Genomic DNA, 20,565 nt, shown 5'->3' with positions numbered 1-20,565 from the left:
GCGGGGAATCAGATATGGGGAAACAGAGGCGGGGAATCAGAGGCGGGCAAACAGAGGCGGGGAATTAGATATGGGGAATCAGAGGTGGGGAATCAGAGGTGGTGAATCAGAGATGGGGAATCACAGGCGGGGAATCAGAGGCAGGGAATAGAACGCGGGGAATCAGAGGCAGGGAATCAGAGTTGGGGCATCAGAGGTTGGGAATTAGATATGGGGAAACAGAGGCGGGGAATCAGAGGCGGGGAAACAGAGGCGGGAAATCAGATATGGGGAATCAGAGGTGGGGAATCAGAGGCAGGGAATCAGATGTGCAGAATCAGAGATGGGGAATCAGAGGCAGGGAATCAGAATCAGAAGCGGGGAATCGGAGGCCGGGAATCAGAGGCCGGGAATCAGATGCTGGGAATAAGAGGCCGGGAATCAGAGGTGGGGAATCAGAGTCCGGGAATCAGAGATGGGGATTCAGAGGCGGGGAATGAGATATGGAGAATCAGAGGCGGGGAATCAGAGGCGGGGAAACAGAGGTGGGGAATCAGATATGTGGAATCAGAGGTGGGGAATCAGAGGCTGTGAATCAGAGATGGGGAATCAGAGGTGGGGAATCAGAGGCAGGAAATCAGACACGGGGATTCAGAGGCTGGGAATCAGACGGGGGGAATCAAAGGCGGGGAATCAGAGCTGGGGAATCAGAGGCAGGGAATCAGAGGTGGGGAATCAGAGGTGGGGAATCAGAGTTGGGGAATCAGAGGCGGGGACTTAGATATTGGGAAACAGAGGCGGGGAATCAGAGGCGGGGAATCAGATATGGGGAATCAGAGATGGGGAATCAGAGGCAGGGAATCAGATGTGCGGAATCAGAGATGGGGAATCAAAGGCAGGGAATCAGAATCAGAAGCAGGGAATCAGAGGCCGGGAATCAGAGGCCGGAATCAGATGCCGGGAATAAGAGGCCGGAAATCAGAGGTGGGGAATCAGAGTCCGGGAATCAGAGATGGGGATTCAGAGGCGGGGAATGAGATATGGGGAATCAGAGGCGGGGAATCAGAGGCGGTGAAACAGAGGCGGTGAATCAGATATGGCGAATCAGAGGTGGCGAATCAAAGGCGGTGAATCAGAGATGGGGAATCAGAGGCTGGGAATCAGAGGCAGGGAATCAAACACGGGGAATCAGAGGAGGGGAATCAGAATTGGGGAATCAGAGATGGGGAATCAGAGATGGGGAATCAGAGGCAGGGAATCAGACGCGGGGAATCAGAGGTGGTGAATCAGAGATGTGGAATCAGAGGCGGGGAATCAGAGGCAGGGAATCAGACGCGGGGAATAAGAGGCGGGGAATCATAGCTGGCGAATCAGAGGCGGGGAATCAGAGGTGGGGAATCAGAGGCGGGGAATCAGATATTGGGAATCAGAGGTGGGGAATCAGAGGCGGGGAAACCGAGGCGGGGAATCAGATATGGGGTATCAGAGGTGGGGAATCAGAGGTTGTGAATCAGAGATGGGGAATCAGAGGCGGGGAATCAGAGGCCGGTAATCAGACGCGGGGAATCAGAGGCGGGGAATCAGAGCTGGGAAATTAGAGGCAGGGAATCAGAGTTGGGGATTCAGAGGCGGGGAATCAGATATGGGGAAACAGAGGCGGGGAATCAGAGGCGGGCAAATAGAGGCGGGGATCAGATATGGGGAAACAGAGGCGGGGAATCAGAGGCGGGGAAACAGAGGCGTGGAATCAGATATGGGGATCAGAGGTGGGGAATCAGAGGTTGGGAATCAGAGGCTGGGAATCAGAGGCTGGGAATCAGATGCATGGAATCAGATGCGGGGAATCAGAGGCGGGGAATCATAGCTGGGGAATCAGAGGTGGGGAATCAAAGTTGGGGAATCAGAGGCGGGGACTTAGATATGGGGAAACAGAGGCGGGGAATCAGAGGCGGGGAAACAGAGGCGGTGAATCAGATATGGGGAATCAGAGGTGGGGAATCAGAGGCAGGGAATTAGATTTGCGGAATCAGAGATGGGGAATCAGAAGCAGGGAATCAGAGGCCGGGAATCAGAGGCCGGAATCAGATGCCGGGAATAAGAGGCTGGGAATCAGAGGTGGGGAATCAGAGTCCGGGAATCAGAGATGGGGAATCAGAGGCGGGGAATGAGATATGGGGAATCAGAGGAGGGGAATCAGAGGCGGGGAAACAGAGGCGAGGAATCAGATATGGGGAATCAGAGGTGGCGAATCAAAGGCGTTGAATCAGAGATGGGGAATCAGAGGCGGGGAATCAGAGGCAGGGAATCAAACACGGGGAATCAGAGGCGGGGAATCAGACCTGGGGAATCAGAGGCGGGGAATCAGAGTTGGGGAATCAGAGGCGGGGAATCAGAGCTGGGGAATCAGAGGTGGGGATCAGAGTCGGGGAATCAGAGGCAGGGAATCAGATGTGCGGAATCAGAGATGGGGAATCAGAGGTGGGGAATCAGAGGCTGTGAATCAGAGATGGGGAATCAGAGGCGGGGAATCAGAGGCTGGAAATCAGACACGGGGACTCAGAGGCTGGGAATCAGACGGGGGGAATCAAAGGCGGGGAATCAGAGCTGGGGAATCAGAGGCAGGGAATCAGAGTTGGGGATTCAGAGGCGGGGAATCAGATATGGGGAAACAGAGGCGGGGAATCAGAGGCGGGCAAACAGAGGCGGGGAATCAGAGGCAGGGAATAGAACGCGGGGAATCAGAGGCAGGGAATCAGAGTTGGGGCAGCAGAGGTTGGGAATTAGATATGGGGAAACAGAGGCGGGGAATCAGAGGCGGGGAAACAGAGGCGGGAAATCAGATATGGGGAATCAGAGGTGGGGAATCAGAGGCAGGGAATCAGATGTGCGGAATCAGAGATGGGGAATCTGAGGCAGGGAATCAGAATCAGAAGCGGGGAATCAGAGGCCGGGAATCAGAGGCCGGGAATCAGATGCTGGGAATAAGAGGCCGGGAATCAGAGGTGGGGAATCAGAGTCCGGGAATCAGAGATGGGGATTCAGAGGCGGGGAATGAGATATGGAGAATCAGAGGCGGGGAATCAGAGGCGGGGAAACAGAGGTGGGGAATCAGATATGTGGAATCAGAGGTGGGGAATCAGAGGCTGTGAATCAGAGATGGGGAATCAGAGGTGGGGAATCAGAGGCAGGAAATCAGACACGGGGATTCAGAGGCTGGGAATCAGACGGGGGGAATCAAAGGCGGGGAATCAGAGCTGGGGAATCAGAGGCAGGGAATCAGAGTTGGGGATTCGGAGGCGGGGAATCAGATATGGGGAAACAGAGGCGGGGAATCAGAGGCGGGCAAACAGAGGCGGGGAATTAGATGTGCGGAATCAGAGATGGGGAATCAGAGGGAGGGAATCAGAATCAGAAGCAGGGAATCAGAGGCCGGGAATCAGAGGCCGGAATCAGATGCCGGGAATAAGAGGCCGGGAATCAGAGGTGGGGAATCAGAGTCCGGGAATCAGAGATGCGGAATCAGAGGCGGGGAATGAGATATGGGGAATCAGAGGCGGGGAATCAGAGGCGGGGAAACAGAGGCGGGGAATCAGATATGGGGAATCAGAGGTGTGGAATCAGAGGTTGGGAATCAGAGGTTGGGAATCAGAGGCAGGGAATCAGAGGCTTGGAATCAGTTGCAGGGAATCAGATGCGGGGAATCAGAGGCGGGGAATCAGAGCTGGGGAATCAGAGGTGGGGAATCAGAGTTGGGGAATCAGAGGCGGGGACTTAGATATTGGGAAACTGAGGCGGGGAATCAAAGGTGGGGAAACAGAGGCGGGGAATCAGATATGGGGAATCAGAGGTGGGGAATCAGAGGCAGGGAATCAGATGTGCGGAATCAGAGATGGGGAATCAGAGGCAGGGAATCAGAATCAGAAGCAGGGAATCAGAGGCCGGGAATCAGAGGCCGGAATCAGATGCCGGGAATAAGAGGCCGGGAATCAGAGGTGGGGTATCAGAGTCCGGGAATCAGAGATGGGGATTTAGAGGCGGGGAATGAGATATGGGGAATCAGAGGCGGGGAATCAGAGGCGGGGAAACAGAGGCGGGGAATCAGATATGGGGAATCAGAGGTTGCGAATCAAAGGCGGTGAATCAGAGATGGGGAATCAGAGGCCGGGAATCAGAGGCAGGGAATCAAACACGGGGAATCAGATGTGGGGAATCAGAGCTGGGGAATCAGAGGCGGGGAATCAGAGTTGGGGAATCAGAGGCGGGGAATCAGACGCAGGGAATCAATATGGGAAATCAGAGGTGGGGAATCAGACGCAGGGAATCAATATGGGAAATCAGAGGTGGGGAATCAGAGGTTGGGAATCAGAGGAAGGGAATCAGAGGCGAGGAATCAGAGCTGGGGAATCAGAGGCGGGGAATCAGAATTGGGGAATCAGAGATGGGGAATCAGAGATGGGGAATCAGAGGCGGGGAATCAGACGCGTGGAATCAGAGGTGGTGAATCAGAGATGTGGAATTAGAGGCGGGGAATCAGAGGCAGGGAATCAGACGCGGGGAATCAGAGGCGGGGAATCATAGCTGGCGAATCAGAGGTGGTGAATGAGATATGGGGAATCAGAGGCGGGGAATCAGAGGCGGGGAAACAGTGGCGAGGAATCAGATATGGGGAATCTGAGGTGGCGAATCAAAGGCGGTGAATCAGAGATGGGGAATCAGAGGCGGGGAATCAGAGGCAGGGGATCAAACACGGGGAATCAGAGGCGGGGAATCAGAGCTGTGGAATCAGAGACGGGGAATCAGAGTTGGGGAATCAGAGGCGGGGAATCAGAGCTGGGGAATCAGAGGTGGGGAATCAGAGTCGGGGAATCAGAGGCAGGGAATCGGATGTGCGGAATCAGAGATGGGGAATCAGAGGTGGGGAATCAGAGGCGGTGAATCTGAGATGGGGAATCAGAGGCGGGGAATCAGAGGCAGGTTATCAGACACGGGGATTCAGAGGCTTGGAATCAGACGGGGGGAATCAAAGGCGGGGAATGAAGCTTGGGAATCTGAGGCAGGGAATCAGAGTTGGGGATTCAGAGGCGGGGAATCAGATATGGGGAAACAGAGGCGGGGAATCAGAGGCGGGCAAACAGAGGCGGGGAATTAGATATGGGGAATCAGTGGTGGGGAATCAGAGGTGGTGAATCAGAGATGGGGAATCACAGGCGGGGAATCAGAGGCAGGGAATAGAACGCGGGGAATCAGAGGCAGGGAATCAGAGCTGTGGAATCAGAGGCGGGGAATCATAGTTGGGAATCAGAGGCGGGGAATCAGATATGGGGAAACAGAGGCGGGGAATCAGGGGCGGGGAAACAGAGGCGGGGAATCAGATATGGGGAATCGGATGCGGGGAATCAGAGGCGGGGAATCAGAGCTGGGGAATCAGATATGGGGAATCAGAGGTGGGGAATCAGAGGCGTGGAAACAGAGGCGGGGAATCAGATATGGGGAATCAGAGGTGGGGAATCAGAGGCAGGTAATCAGATGTGCGGAATCAGAGATGGGGAATCAGAGGCAGGGAATCAAACAGGGGGATTCAGAGGTGGGAAATCAGAGCTGGGGAATCAGAGGCGGGGAATCAGAGTTGGGGAATCAGAGGCGGGGAATCAGATATGGGGAAACAGAGGTGGGGAATCAGAGGCAGGGAAACAGAGGTGGGGAATCAGATATGGGGAATCAGAGGTGGGGAATCAGAGGTTGGGAAACAGAGGCAGAAAATCAGAGGCGGGGAGTCAGAGGCGGGGAGTCAGAGGCGGGGAATCAGAGGCAGGGAATCAGATGTGCGGAATCAGAGATGGGGAATCAGAGGCAGCGAATCAGAGGCGGGGACCCAGAGGCGGGGAATCAGAGGCCGGGAATCAGAGGCCGGGAATGAGAGGCCGGGAATCAGAGATGGGGAATCAGAGGCGGGGAATCAAACACGGGGAATCACATCTGGGGAATCAGAGGCGGGGAATCAGATATGGGGAAACAGAGGCGGGGAATCAGAGGCGGGGAATCAGAGGCGCAGAAACAGAGGCGGGGTATCAGATATGGGGAATCAGAGGTGGGGAAACAGGGGCGGGGTATCAGAGGCTGGGTATCAGACACGGGGATTCAGAGGCGGGGAATCAGAGATGGGAATCAGAGGCGGGGAATCAGAGGCAGGGAATCAGATGTGCGGAATCAGAGATGGGGAATCAGAGGCAGCGAATCAGAGGCGGGGAACCAGAGGCGGGGAAACAGAGGTGGGGAATCAGATATGGGGAATCAGAGGTGGGGAATCAGAGGTTGGGAAACAGAGGCAGGGAATCAGAGGCGGGGAGTCAGAGGCCGGGAATCAGAGGCAGGGAATCAGATGTGCGGAATCAGAGATGGGGAATCAGAGGCAGCGAATCAGAGGCGGGGAACCAGAGGCGGGGAATCAGAGGCCGGGAATCAGAGGCCGGGAATGAGAGGCTGGGAATCAGAGGCCGGGAATCAGAGATGGGGAATCAGAGGCGGGGAATCAAACACGGGGAATCAGATCTGGGGAATCAGAGGCGGGGAATCAGAGTTGGGGAATCAGATGCGGCGAATCAGATATGGGGAAACAGAGGCGGGGAATCAGAGGCGGGGAATCAGAGGCGCAGAAACAGAGGCGGGGTATCAGATATGGGGAATCAGAGGTGGGGAATCAGGGGTGGGGTATCAGAGGCTGGGTATCAGACACACGGATTCAGAGGTGGGGAATCAGAGATGGGGAATCAGAGGCGGGGAATCAGAGGCAGGGAATCAGATGTGCGGAATCAGAGATGGGGAATCAGAGGCAGCGAATCAGAGGCGGGGAACCAGAGGCGGGCATTCAGAGGTGGGGAATCAGATATGGGGAATCAGAGGTTGGGAATCAGAGGCAGGGAATCAGAGGCGGGGAGTCAGAGGCGGGGAATCGGAGGCAGGGAATCAGATGTGCGGAATCAGAGATGGGGAATCAGAGGCAGCGAATCAGAGGCGGGGAACCAGAGGCGGGGATTCAGAGGCGGGGAATCAGATATGGGGAAACAGAGGCGGGGAATTAGAGGCGGGCAAACAGAGGCGGGGAATCAGATATGGGGATTCAGAGGTGGGGAATCAGAGGTTGTGAATCAGAGATGGGGAATCACAGGCGGGTAATCAGAGGCAGGGAATCAGAGCTGGGGAATCAGAGGCGGGGAATCAGAGCTGGGGAATCAGAGGCAGGGAATCAGAGTTGGGGATTCAGAGGCGGGAAATCAGAGCTGGGGAATCAGAGGCGGGGAATCAGAGGCAGGGAATCAGAGGCGGGGAATCAGAGGCAGGGAATCAGAGGCGCAGAAACAGAGGCGGGGTATCAGATATGGGGAATCAGAGGTGGGGAATCAGGGGCGGGGTATCAGAGGCTGGGTATCAGACACGGGGATTCAAAGGCGGGGAATAAGAGATGGGAATCAGAGGCGGGTAATCAGAGGCAGGGAATCAGATGTGCGGAATCAGAGATGGGGAATCAGAGGCAGCGAATCAGAGGCGGGGAACCAGAGGCGGGGAAACAGAGGTGGGGAATCAGATATGGGGAATCAGAGGTGGGGAATCAGAGGTTGGGAAACAGAGGCAGGGAATCAGAGGCGGGGAGTCAGAGGCGGGGAATCAGAGGCAGGGAATCAGATGTGCGGAATCAGAGATGGGGAATCAGAGGCAGCGAATCAGAGGCGGGGAACCAGAGGCGGGGAATCAGAGGCCGGGAATCAGAGGCCGGGAATGAGAGGCTGGGAATCAGAGGCCGGGAATCAGAGATGGGGAATCAGAGGCGGGGAATCAAACACGGGGAATCAGATCTGGGGAATCAGAGGCGGGGAATCAGAGTTGGGGAATCAGATGCGGCGAATCAGATATGGGGAAACAGAGGCGGGGAATCAGAGGCGGGGAATCAGAGGCGCAGAAACAGAGGCGGGGTATCAGATATGGGGAATCAGAGGTGGGGAATCAGGGGTGGGGTATCAGAGGCTGGGTATCAGACACGCGGATTCAGAGGTGGGGAATCAGAGATGGGGAATCAGAGGCGGGGAATCAGAGGCAGGGAATCAGATGTGCGGAATCAGAGATGGGGAATCAGAGGCAGCGAATCAGAGGCGGGGAACCAGAGGCGGGCATTCAGAGGTGGGGAATCAGATATGGGGAATCAGAGGTTGGGAAGCAGAGGCAGGGAATCAGAGGCGGGGAGTCAGAGGCGGGGAATCAGAGGCAGGGAATCAGATGTGCGGAATCAGAGATGGGGAATCAGAGGCAGCGAATCAGAGGCGGGGAACCAGAGGCGGGGATTCAGAGGCGGGGAATCAGATATGGGGAAACAGAGGCGGGGAATTAGAGGCGGGCAAACAGAGGCGGGGAATCAGATATGGGGATTCAGAGGTGGGGAATCAGAGGTTGTGAATCAGAGATGGGGAATCACAGGCGGGAAATCAGAGGCAGGGAATCAGAGCTGGGGAATCAGAGGCGGGGAATAAGAGCTGGGGAATCAGAGGCAGGGAATCAGAGTTGGGGATTCAGAGGCGGGAAATCAGAGCTGGGGAATCAGAGGCGGGGAATCAGAGGCAGGGAATCAGAGGCGGGGAATCAGAGGCAGGGAATCAGATATGGGGATTCAGAGGTGGGGAATCAGAGCTGGGGAATCAGAGTCGGGGAATCAGAGTTTGGGAATCAGAGGCGGGGAATTAGATATGGGGAAACAGAGGCGGGGAATCAGAGGTGGGGAAACAGAGCTGGGGAATCAGAGGTGTGGAATCAGAGTTGGGGAATCAGAGGCGGGGAATCAGATATGGGGAATCAGAGGCAGGAAATCAGAGGCGCGGAAAGAGAGGCGGGGAATCAGATATGGGGAATCAGAGGTGGGGAATCAGATATGAGGAAACAGAGGCGGGGAATCAGAGGCGGGGAAACAGAGGCTGGGAATCTGATATGGGGAATCAGAGGTGGCGAATGAAAGGCGGTGAATCAGAGATGGGGAATCAGAGGCGGGGAATCAGAGGCAGGGAATCAAACACTGGGAATCAGAGGTGGGGAATCAGAGCTGGGGAATCAGAGGCTGGGAATCAGAGGCACAGAAACAGAGGTGGGGTATCAGATATGGGGAATCAGAGGTGGGGAATCAGGGGCGGGTTATCAGAGGCTGTGTATCAGACACGGGGATTCAGAGGCGGGGAATCAGAGATGGGGAGTCAGAGGCGGGGAATCAGAGGCAGGGTATCAGATGTGCGGAATCAGAGATGGGGAATCAGAGGCAGCGAATCAGAGGCGGGGAACCAGAGGCGGGGATTCAGAGGCGGGGAATCAGATATGGGGAAACAGAGGCGGGGAATTAGAGGCGGGCAAACAGAGGTGGGGAATCAGATATGGGGAATCAGAGGTGGGGAATCAGAGGTTGTGAATCAGAGATGGGGAATCAGAGGCGGGAAATCAGAGGAAGGGAATCAGAGCTGGGGAATCAGAGGCGGGGAATCAGAGCTGGGGAATTAGAGGCAGGGAATCAGAGTTGGGGATTCAGAGGCGGGAAATCAGAGCTGGGGAATCAGAGGCGGGGAATCAGAGGCAGGGAATCAGATATGGGGATTCAGAGGTGGGGAATCAGAGGTTGGGAATCAGAGGCAGGGAATCGGAGGCAGGGAATCAGAGGCAGGGAATCAGATGTGGGGAATCAGAGGCGGGGAATCAGAGCTGGGGAATCAGAGTCGGGGAATCAGAGTTTGGGAATCAGAGGCGGGGAATTAGATATGGGGAAACAGAGGCGGGGAATCAGAGGTGGGGAAACAGAGCTGGGGAATCAGAGGTGGGGAATCAGAGTTGGGGAATCAGAGGCGGGGAATCAGAGGCCGGGAATCAGAGGCCGGGAATGAGAGGCCGGGAATCAGAGATGGGGAATCAGAGGCGGGGAATCAAACACGGGGAATCAGATCTGGGGAATCAGAGGCGGGGAATCAGATATGGGGAAACAGAGGCGGGGAATCAGAGGCGGGGAATCAGAGGCGCAGAAACAGAGGCGGGGTATCAGATATGGGGAATCAGAGGTGGGGAATCAGGGGCGGGGTATCAGAGGCTGGGTATCAGACACGGGGATTCAGAGGCGGGGAATCAGAGATGGAAATCAGAGGCGGGGAATCAGAGGCAGGGAATCAGATGTGCGGAATCAGAGATGGGGAATCAGAGGCAGCGAATCAGAGGCGGGGAACCAGAGGCGGGGAAACAGAGGTGGGGAATCAGATATGGGGAATCAGAGGTGGGGAATCAGAGGTTGGGAAACAGAGGCAGGGAATCAGAGGCGGGGAGTCAGAGGCGGGGAATCAGAGGCAGGGAATCAGATGTGCGGAATCAGAGATGGGGAATCAGAGGCAGCGAATCAGACGCGGGGAACCAGAGGCGGGGAATCAGAGGCCGGGAATCAGAGGCCGGGAATGAGAGGCTGGGAATCAGAGGCCGGGAATCAGAGATGGGGAATCAGAGGCGGGGAATCAAACACGGGGAATCAGATCTGGGGAATCAGAGGCGGGGAATCAGAGTTGGGGAATCAGATGCGGCGAATCAGATATGGGGAAACAGAGGCGGGGAATCAGAGGTGGGGAATCAGAGGCGCAGAAACAGAGGCGGGGTATCAGATATGGGGAATCAGAGGTGGGGAATCAGGGGTGGGGTATCAGAGGCTGGGTATCAGACACGCGGATTCAGATGTGGGGAATCAGAGATGGGGAATCAGAGGCGGGGAATCAGAGGCAGGGAATCAGATGTGCGGAATCAGAGATGGGGAATCAGAGGCAGCGAATCAGAGGCGGGGAACCAGAGGCGGGCATTCAGAGGTGGGGAATCAGATATGGGGAATCAGAGGTTGGGAAACAGAGGCAGGGAATCAGAGGCGGGGAGTCAGAGGCGGGGAATCAGAGGCAGGGAATCAGATGTGCGGAATCAGAGATGGGGAATCAGAGGCAGCGAATCAGAGTCGGGGAACCAGAGGCGGGGATTCAGAGGCGGGGAATCAGATATGGGGAAACAGAGGCGGGGAATTAGAGGCGGGCAAACAGAGGTGGGGAATCAGATATGGGGATTCAGAGGTGGGGAATCAGAGGTTGTGAATCAGAGATGGGGAATCACAGGCGGGAAATCAGAGGCAGGGAATCAGAGCTGGGGAATCAGAGGCGGGGAATCAGAGCTGGGGAATCAGAGGCAGGGAATCAGAGTTGGGGATTCAGAGGCGGGAAATCAGAGCTGGGGAATCAGAGGCGGGGAATCAGAGGCAGGGAATCAGAGGCGGGGAATCAGAGGCAGGGAATCAGAGGCGCAGAAACAGAGGCGGGGTATCAGATATGGGGAATCAGAGGTGGGGAATCAGGGGCGGGGTATCAGAGGCTGGGTATCAGACACGGGGATTCAGAGGCGGGGAATCAGAGATGGGAATCAGAGGCGGGTAATCAGAGGCAGGGAATCAGATGTGCGGAATCAGAGATGGGGAATCAGAGGCAGCGAATCAGAGGCGGGGAACCAGAGGCGGGGAAACAGAGGTGGGGAATCAGATATGGGGAATCAGAGGTGGGGAATCAGAGGTTGGGAAACAGAGGCAGGGAATCAGAGGCGGGGAGTCAGAGGCGGGGAATCAGAGGCAGGGAATCAGATGTGCGGAATCAGAGATGGGGAATCAGAGGCAGCGAATCAGAGGCGGGGAACCAGAGGCGGGGAATCAGAGGCCGGGAATCAGAGGCCGGGAATGAGAGGCTGGGAATCAGAGGCCGGGAATCAGAGATGGGGAATCAGAGGCGGGGAATCAAACACGGGGAATCAGATCTGGGGAATCAGAGGCGGGGAATCAGAGTTGGGGAATCAGATGCGGCGAATCAGATATGGGGAAACAGAGGCGGGGAATCAGAGGCGGGGAATCAGAGGCGCAGAAACAGAGGCGGGGTATCAGATATGGGGAATCAGAGGTGGGGAATCAGGGGTGGGGTATCAGAGGCTGGGTATCAGACACGCGGATTCAGAGGTGGGGAATCAGAGATGGGGAATCAGAGGCGGGGAATCAGAGGCAGGGAATCAGATGTGCGGAATCAGAGATGGGGAATCAGAGGCAGCGAATCAGAGGCGGGGAACCAGAGGCGGGCATTCAGAGGTGGGGTATCAGATATGGGGAATCAGAGGTTGGGAAGCAGAGGCAGGGAATCAGAGGCGGGGAGTCAGAGGCGGTGAATCAGAGGCAGGGAATCAGATGTGCGGAATCAGAGATGGGGAATCAGAGGCAGCGAATCAGAGGCGGGGAACAAGAGGCGGGGATTCAGAGGCGGGGAATCAGATATGGGGAAACAGAGGCGGGGAATTAGAGGCGGGCAAACAGAGGCGGGGAATCAGATATGGGGATTCAGAGGTGGGGAATCAGAGGTTGTGAATCAGAGATGGGGAATCACAGGCGGGAAATCAGAGGCAGGGAATCAGAGCTGGGGAATCAGAGGCGGGGAATCAGAGCTGGGGAATCAGAGGCAGGGAATCAGAGTTGGGGATTCAGAGGCGGGAAATCAGAGCTGGGGAATCAGAGGCGGGGAATCAGAGGCAGGGAATCAGAGGCGGGGAATCAGAGGCAGGGAATCAGATATGGGGATTCAGAGGTGGGGAATCAGAGCTGGGGAATCAGAGTCGGGGAATCAGAGTTTGGGAATCAGAGGCAGGGAATTAGATATGGGGAAACAGATGCGGGGAATCAGAGGTGGGGAAACAGAGCTGGGGAATCAGAGGTGTGGAATCAGAGTTGGGGAATCAGAGGCGGGGAATCAGATATGGGGAATCAGAGGCAGGGAATCAGAGGCGCGGAAAGAGAGGCGGGGAATCAGATATGGGGAATCAGAGGTGGGGAATCAGATATGGGGAAACAGAGGCGGGGAATCAGAGGCGGGGAAACAGAGGCTGGGAATCTGATATGGGGAATCAGAGGTGGCGAATGAAAGGCGGTGAATCAGAGATGGGGAATCAGAGGCGGGGAATCAGAGGCAGGGAATCAAACACGGGGAATCAGAGGTGGGGAATCAGAGCTGGGGAATCAGAGGCTGGGTATCAGAGTTGGGGAAAGAGAGGCGGGGAATCAGAGGCGGGGAATCAGAGGCACAGAAACAGAGGTGGGGTATCAGATATGGGGAATCAGAGGTGGGGAATCAGGGGCGGGGTATCAGAGGCTGTGTATCAGACACGGGGATTCAGAGGCGGGGAATCAGAGATGGGGAGTCAGAGGTGGGGAATCAGAGGCAGGGTATCAGATGTGCGGAATCAGAGATGGGGAATCAGAGGCAGCGAATCAGAGGCGGGGAACCAGAGGCGGGGATTCAGAGGCGGGGAATCAGATATGGGGAAACAGAGGCGGGGAATTAGAGGCGGGCAAACAGAGGCGGGGAATCAGATATGGGGAATCAGAGGTGGGGAATCAGAGGTTGTGAATCAGAGATGGGGAATCAGAGGCGGGAAATCAGAGGAAGGGAATCAGAGCTGGGGAATCAGAGGCGGGGTATCAGAGCTGGGGAATTAGAGGCAGGGAATCAGAGTTGGGGATTCAGAGGCGGGAAATCAGAGCTGGGGAATCAGAGGCGGGGAATCAGAGGCAGGGAATCAGATATGGGGATTCAGAGGTGGGGAATCAGAGGTTGGGAATCAGAGGCAGGGAATCGGAGGCAGGGAATCAGAGGCAGGGAATCAGATGTGGGGAATCAGAGGCGGGGAATCAGAGCTGGGGAATCAGAGTCGGGGAATCAGAGTTTGGGAATCAGAGGCGGGGAATTAGATATGGGGAAACAGAGGCGGGGAATCAGAGGTGGGGAAACAGAGCTGGGGAATCAGAGGTGGGGAATCAGAGTTGGGGAATCAGAGGCGGGGAATCAGAGGCCGGGAATCAGAGGCCGGGAATGAGAGGCCGGGAATCAGAGATGGGGAATCAGAGGCGGGGAATCAAACACGGGGAATCAGATCTGGGGAATCAGAGGCGGGGAATCAGATATGGGGAAACAGAGGCGGGGAATCAGAGGCGGGGAATCAGAGGCGCAGAAACAGAGGCGGGGTATCAGATATGGGGAATCAGAGGTGGGGAATCAGGGGCGGGGTATCAGAGGCTGGGTATCAGACACGGGGATTCAGAGGCGGGGAATCAGAGATGGAAATCAGAGGCGGGGAATCAGAGGCAGGGAATCAGATGTGCGGAATCAGAGATGGGGAATCAGAGGCAGCGAATCAGAGGCGGGGAACCAGAGGCGGGGAAACAGAGGTGGGGAATCAGATATGGGGAATCAGAGGTGGGGAATCAGAGGTTGGGAAACAGAGGCAGGGAATCAGAGGCGGGGAGTCAGAGGCGGGGAATCAGAGGCAGGGAATCAGATGTGCGGAATCAGAGATGGGGAATCAGAGGCAGCGAATCAGAGGCGGGGAACCAGAGGCGGGGAATCAGAGGCCGGGAATCAGAGGCCGGGAATGAGAGGCTGGGAATCAGAGGCCGGGAATCAGAGATGGGGAATCAGAGGCGGGGAATCAAACACGGGGAATCAGATCTGGGGAATCAGAGGCGGGGAATCAGAGTTGGGGAATCAGATGCGGCGAATCAGATATGGGGAAACAGAGGCGGGGAATCAGAGGCGGGGAATCAGAGGCGCAGAAACAGAGGCGGGGTATCAGATATGGGGAATCAGAGGTGGGGAATCAGGGGTGGGGTATCAGAGGCTGGGTATCAGACACGCGGATTCAGAGGTGGGGAATCAGAGATGGGGAATCAGAGGCGGGGAATCAGAGGCAGGGAATCAGATGTGCGGAATCAGAGATGGGGAATCAGAGGCAGCGAATCAGAGGCGGGGAACCAGAGGCGGGCATTCAGAGGTGGGGAATCAGATATGGGGAATCAGAGGTTGGGAAACAGAGGCAGGGAATCAGAGGCGCAGAAACAGAGGCGGGGTATCAGATATGGGGAATCAGAGGTGGGGAATCAGGGGCGGGGTATCAGAGGCTGGGTATCAGACACGGGGATTCAGAGGCGGGGAATCAGAGATGGGAATCAGAGGCGGGTAATCAGAGGCAGGGAATCAGATGTGCGGAATCAGAGATGGGGAATCAGAGGCAGCGAATCAGAGTCGGGGAACCAGAGGCGGGGATTCAGAGGCGGGGAATCAGATATGGGGAAACAGAGGCGGGGAATTAGAGGCGGGCAAACAGAGGTGGGGAATCAGATATGGGGATTCAGAGGTGGGGAATCAGAGGTTGTGAATCAGAGATGGGGAATCACAGGCGGGAAATCAGAGGCAGGGAATCAGAGCTGGGGAATCAGAGGCGGGGAATCAGAGCTGGGGAATGAGAGGCAGGGAATCAGAGTTGGGGATTCAGAGGCGGGAAATCAGAGCTGGGGAATCAGAGGCGGGGAATCAGAGGCAGGGAATCAGAGGCGGGGAATCAGAGGCAGGGAATCAGAGGCGCAGAAACAGAGGCGGGGTATCAGATATGGGGAATCAGAGGTGGGGAATCAGGGGCGGGGTATCAGAGGCTGGGTATCAGACACGGGGATTCAGAGGCGGGGAATCAGAGATGGGAATCAGAGGCGGGTAATCAGAGGCAGGGAATCAGATGTGCGGAATCAGAGATGGGGAATCAGAGGCAGCGAATCAGAGGTGGGGAACCAGAGGCGGGGAAACAGAGGTGGGGAATCAGATATGGGGAATCAGAGGTGGGGAATCAGAGGTTGGGAAACAGAGGCAGGGAATCAGAGGCGGGGAGTCAGAGGCGGGGAATCAGAGGCAGGGAATCAGATGTGCGGAATCAGAGATGGGGAATCAGAGGCAGCGAATCAGAGGCGGGGAACCAGAGGCGGGGAATCAGAGGCCGGGAATCAGAGGCCGGGAATGAGAGGCTGGGAATCAGAGGCCGGGAATCAGAGATGGGGAATCAGAGGCGGGGAATCAAACACGGGGAATCAGATCTGGGGAATCAGAGGCGGGGAATCAGAGTTGGGGAATCAGATGCGGCGAATCAGATATGGGGAAACAGAGGCGGGGAATCAGAGGCGGGGAATCAGAGGCGCAGAAACAGAGGCGGGGTATCAGATATGGGGAATCAGAGGTGGGGAATCAGGGGTGGGGTATCAGAGGCTGGGTATCAGACACGCGGATTCAGAGGTGGGGAATCAGAGATGGGGAATCAGAGGCGGGGAATCAGAGGCAGGGAATCAGATGTGCGGAATCAGAGATGGGGAATCAGAGGCAGCGAATCAGAGGCGGGGAACCAGAGGCGGGCATTCAGAGGTGGGGAATCAGATATGGGGAATCAGAGGTTGGGAAGCAGAGGCAGGGAATCAGAGGCGGGGAGTCAGAGGCGGGGAATCAGAGGCAGGGAATCAGATGTGCGGAATCAGAGATGGGGAATCAGAGGCAGCGAATCAGAGGCGGGGAACCAGAGGCGGGGATTCAGAGGCGGGGAATCAGATATGGGGAAACAGAGGCGGGGAATTAGAGGCGGGCAAACAGAGGCGGGGAATCAGATATGGGGATTCAGAGGTGGGGAATCAGAGGTTGTGAATCAGAGATGGGGAATCACAGGCGGGAAATCAGAGGCAGGGAATCAGAGCTGGGGAATCAGAGGCGGGGAATCAGAGCTGGGGAATCAGAGGCAGGGAATCAGAGTTGGGGATTCAGAGGCGGGAAATCAGAGCTGGGGAATCAGAGGCGGGGAATCAGAGGCAGGGAATCAGAGGCGGGGAATCAGAGGCAGGGAATCAGATATGGGGATTCAGAGGTGGGGAATCAGAGCTGGGGAATCAGAGTCGGGGAATCAGAGTTTGGGAATCAGAGGCGGGGAATTAGATATGGGGAAACAGAGGCGGGGAATCAGAGGTGGGGAAACAGAGCTGGGGAATCAGAGGTGTGGAATCAGAGTTGGGGAATCAGAGGTGGGGAATCAGATATGGGGAATCAGAGGCAGGGAATCAGAGGCGCGGAAAGAGAGGCGGGGAATCAGATATGGGGAATCAGAGGTGGGGAATCAGATATGGGGAAACAGAGGCGGGGAATCAGAGGCGGGGAAACAGAGGCTGGGAATCTGATATGGGGAATCAGAGGTGGCGAATGAAAGGCGGTGAATCAGAGATGGGGAATCAGAGGCGGGGAATCAGAGGCAGGGAATCAAACACGGGGAATCAGAGGTGGGGAATCAGAGCTGGGGAATCAGAGGCTGGGTATCAGAGTTGGGGAAAGAGAGGCGGGGAATCAGAGGCGGGGAATCAGAGGCACAGAAACAGAGGTGGGGTATCAGATATGGGGAATCAGAGGTGGGGAATCAGGGGCGGGGTATCAGAGGCTGTGTATCAGACACGGGGATTCAGAGGCGGGGAATCAGAGATGGGGAGTCAGAGGCGGGGAATCAGAGGCAGGGTATCAGATGTGCGGAATCAGAGATGGGGAATCAGAGGCAGCGAATCAGAGGCGGGGAACCAGAGGCGGGGATTCAGAGGCGGAGAATCAGATATGGGGAAACAGAGGCGGGGAATTAGAGGCGGGCAAACAGAGGCGGGGAATCAGATATGGGGAATCAGAGGTGGGGAATCAGAGGTTGTGAATCAGAGATGGGGAATCAGAGGCGGGAAATCAGAGGAAGGGAATCAGAGCTGGGGAATCAGAGGCGGGGTATCAGAGCTGGGGAATTAGAGGCAGGGAATCAGAGTTGGGGATTCAGAGGCGGGAAATCAGAGCTGGGGAATCAGAGGCGGGCAAACAGAGGCGGGGAATTAGATATGGGGAATCAGTGGTGGGGAATCAGAGGTGGTGAATCAGAGATGGGGAATCACAGGCGGGGAATCAGAGGCAGGGAATAGAACGCGGGGAATCAGAGGCAGGGAATCAGAGCTGTGGAATCAGAGGCGGGGAATCATAGTTGGGAATCAGAGGCGGGGAATCAGATATGGGGAAACAGAGGCGGGGAATCAGGGGCGGGGAAACAGAGGCGGGGAATCAGATATGGGGAATCGGATGCGGGGAATCAGAGGCGGGGAATCAGAGCTGGGGAATCAGATATGGGGAATCAGAGGTGGGGAATCAGAGGCGTGGAAACAGAGGCGGGGAATCAGATATGGGGAATCAGAGGTGGGGAATCAGAGGCAGGTAATCAGATGTGCGGAATCAGAGATGGGGAATCAGAGGCAGGGAATCAAACAGGGGGATTCAGAGGTGGGAAATCAGAGCTGGGGAATCAGAGGCGGGGAATCAGAGTTGGGGAATCAGAGGCGGGGAATCAGATATGGGGAAACAGAGGTGGGGAATCAGAGGCAGGGAAACAGAGGTGGGGAATCAGATATGGGGAATCAGAGGTGGGGAATCAGAGGTTGGGAAACAGAGGCAGAAAATCAGAGGCGGGGAGTCAGAGGCGGGGAGTCAGAGGCGGGGAATCAGAGGCAGGGAATCAGATGTGCGGAATCAGAGATGGGGAATCAGAGGCAGCGAATCAGAGGCGGGGACCCAGAGGCGGGGAATCAGAGGCCGGGAATCAGAGGCCGGGAATGAGAGGCCGGGAATCAGAGATGGGGAATCAGAGGCGGGGAATCAAACACGGGGAATCACATCTGGGGAATCAGAGGCGGGGAATCAGATATGGGGAAACAGAGGCGGGGAATCAGAGGCGGGGAATCAGAGGCGCAGAAACAGAGGCGGGGTATCAGATATGGGGAATCAGAGGTGGGGAAACAGGGGCGGGGTATCAGAGGCTGGGTATCAGACACGGGGATTCAGAGGCGGGGAATCAGAGATGGGAATCAGAGGCGGGGAATCAGAGGCAGGGAATCAGATGTGCGGAATCAGAGATGGGGAATCAGAGGCAGCGAATCAGAGGCGGGGAACCAGAGGCGGGGAAACAGAGGTGGGGAATCAGATATGGGGAATCAGAGGTGGGGAATCAGAGGTTGGGAAACAGAGGCAGGGAATCAGAGGCGGGGAGTCAGAGGCGGGGAATCAGAGGCAGGGAATCAGATGTGCGGAATCAGAGATGGGGAATCAGAGGCAGCGAATCAGAGGCGGGGAACCAGAGGCGGGGAATCAGAGGCCGGGAATCAGAGGCCGGGAATGAGAGGCTGGGAATCAGAGGCCGGGAATCAGAGATGGGGAATCAGAGGCGGGGAATCAAACACGGGGAATCAGATCTGGGGAATCAGAGGCGGGGAATCAGAGTTGGGGAATCAGATGCGGCGAATCAGATATGGGGAAACAGAGGCGGGGAATCAGAGGCGGGGAATCAGAGGCGCAGAAACAGAGGCGGGGTATCAGATATGGGGAATCAGAGGTGGGGAATCAGGGGTGGGGTATCAGAGGCTGGGTATCAGACACACGGATTCAGAGGTGGGGAATCAGAGATGGGGAATCAGAGGCGGGGAATCAGAGGCAGGGAATCAGATGTGCGGAATCAGAGATGGGGAATCAGAGGCAGCGAATCAGAGGCGGGGAACCAGAGGCGGGCATTCAGAGGTGGGGAATCAGATATGGGGAATCAGAGGTTGGGAATCAGAGGCAGGGAATCAGAGGCGGGGAGTCAGAGGCGGGGAATCGGAGGCAGGGAATCAGATGTGCGGAATCAGAGATGGGGAATCAGAGGCAGCGAATCAGAGGCGGGGAACCAGAGGCGGGGATTCAGAGGCGGGGAATCAGATATGGGGAAACAGAGGCGGGGAATTAGAGGCGGGCAAACAGAGGCGGGGAATCAGATATGGGGATTCAGAGGTGGGGAATCAGAGGTTGTGAATCAGAGATGGGGAATCACAGGCGGGTAATCAGAGGCAGGGAATCAGAGCTGGGGAATCAGAGGCGGGGAATCAGAGCTGGGGAATCAGAGGCAGGGAATCAGAGTTGGGGATTCAGAGGCGGGAAATCAGAGCTGGGGAATCAGAGGCGGGGAATCAGAGGCAGGGAATCAGAGGCGGGGAATCAGAGGCAGGGAATCAGAGGCGCAGAAACAGAGGCGGGGTATCAGATATGGGGAATCAGAGGTGGGGAATCAGGGGCGGGGTATCAGAGGCTGGGTATCAGACACGGGGATTCAAAGGCGGGGAATAAGAGATGGGAATCAGAGGCGGGTAATCAGAGGCAGGGAATCAGATGTGCGGAATCAGAGATGGGGAATCAGAGGCAGCGAATCAGAGGCGGGGAACCAGAGGCGGGGAAACAGAGGTGGGGAATCAGATATGGGGAATCAGAGGTGGGGAATCAGAGGTTGGGAAACAGAGGCAGGGAATCAGAGGCGGGGAGTCAGAGGCGGGGAATCAGAGGCAGGGAATCAGATGTGCGGAATCAGAGATGGGGAATCAGAGGCAGCGAATCAGAGGCGGGGAACCAGAGGCGGGGAATCAGAGGCCGGGAATCAGAGGCCGGGAATGAGAGGCTGGGAATCAGAGGCCGGGAATCAGAGATGGGGAATCAGAGGCGGGGAATCAAACACGGGGAATCAGATCTGGGGAATCAGAGGCGGGGAATCAGAGTTGGGGAATCAGATGCGGCGAATCAGATATGGGGAAACAGAGGCGGGGAATCAGAGGCGGGGAATCAGAGGCGC

The sequence above is a fragment of the Narcine bancroftii genome, chromosome 7 (assembly GCF_036971445.1).
Source record: "Narcine bancroftii isolate sNarBan1 chromosome 7, sNarBan1.hap1, whole genome shotgun sequence".
NCBI classification, from domain to species: Eukaryota; Metazoa; Chordata; class Chondrichthyes; order Torpediniformes; family Narcinidae; genus Narcine; species Narcine bancroftii.
The sequence above is the reverse complement of the archived record's forward strand: the minus strand, read 5'-3'. Positions refer to the sequence as shown.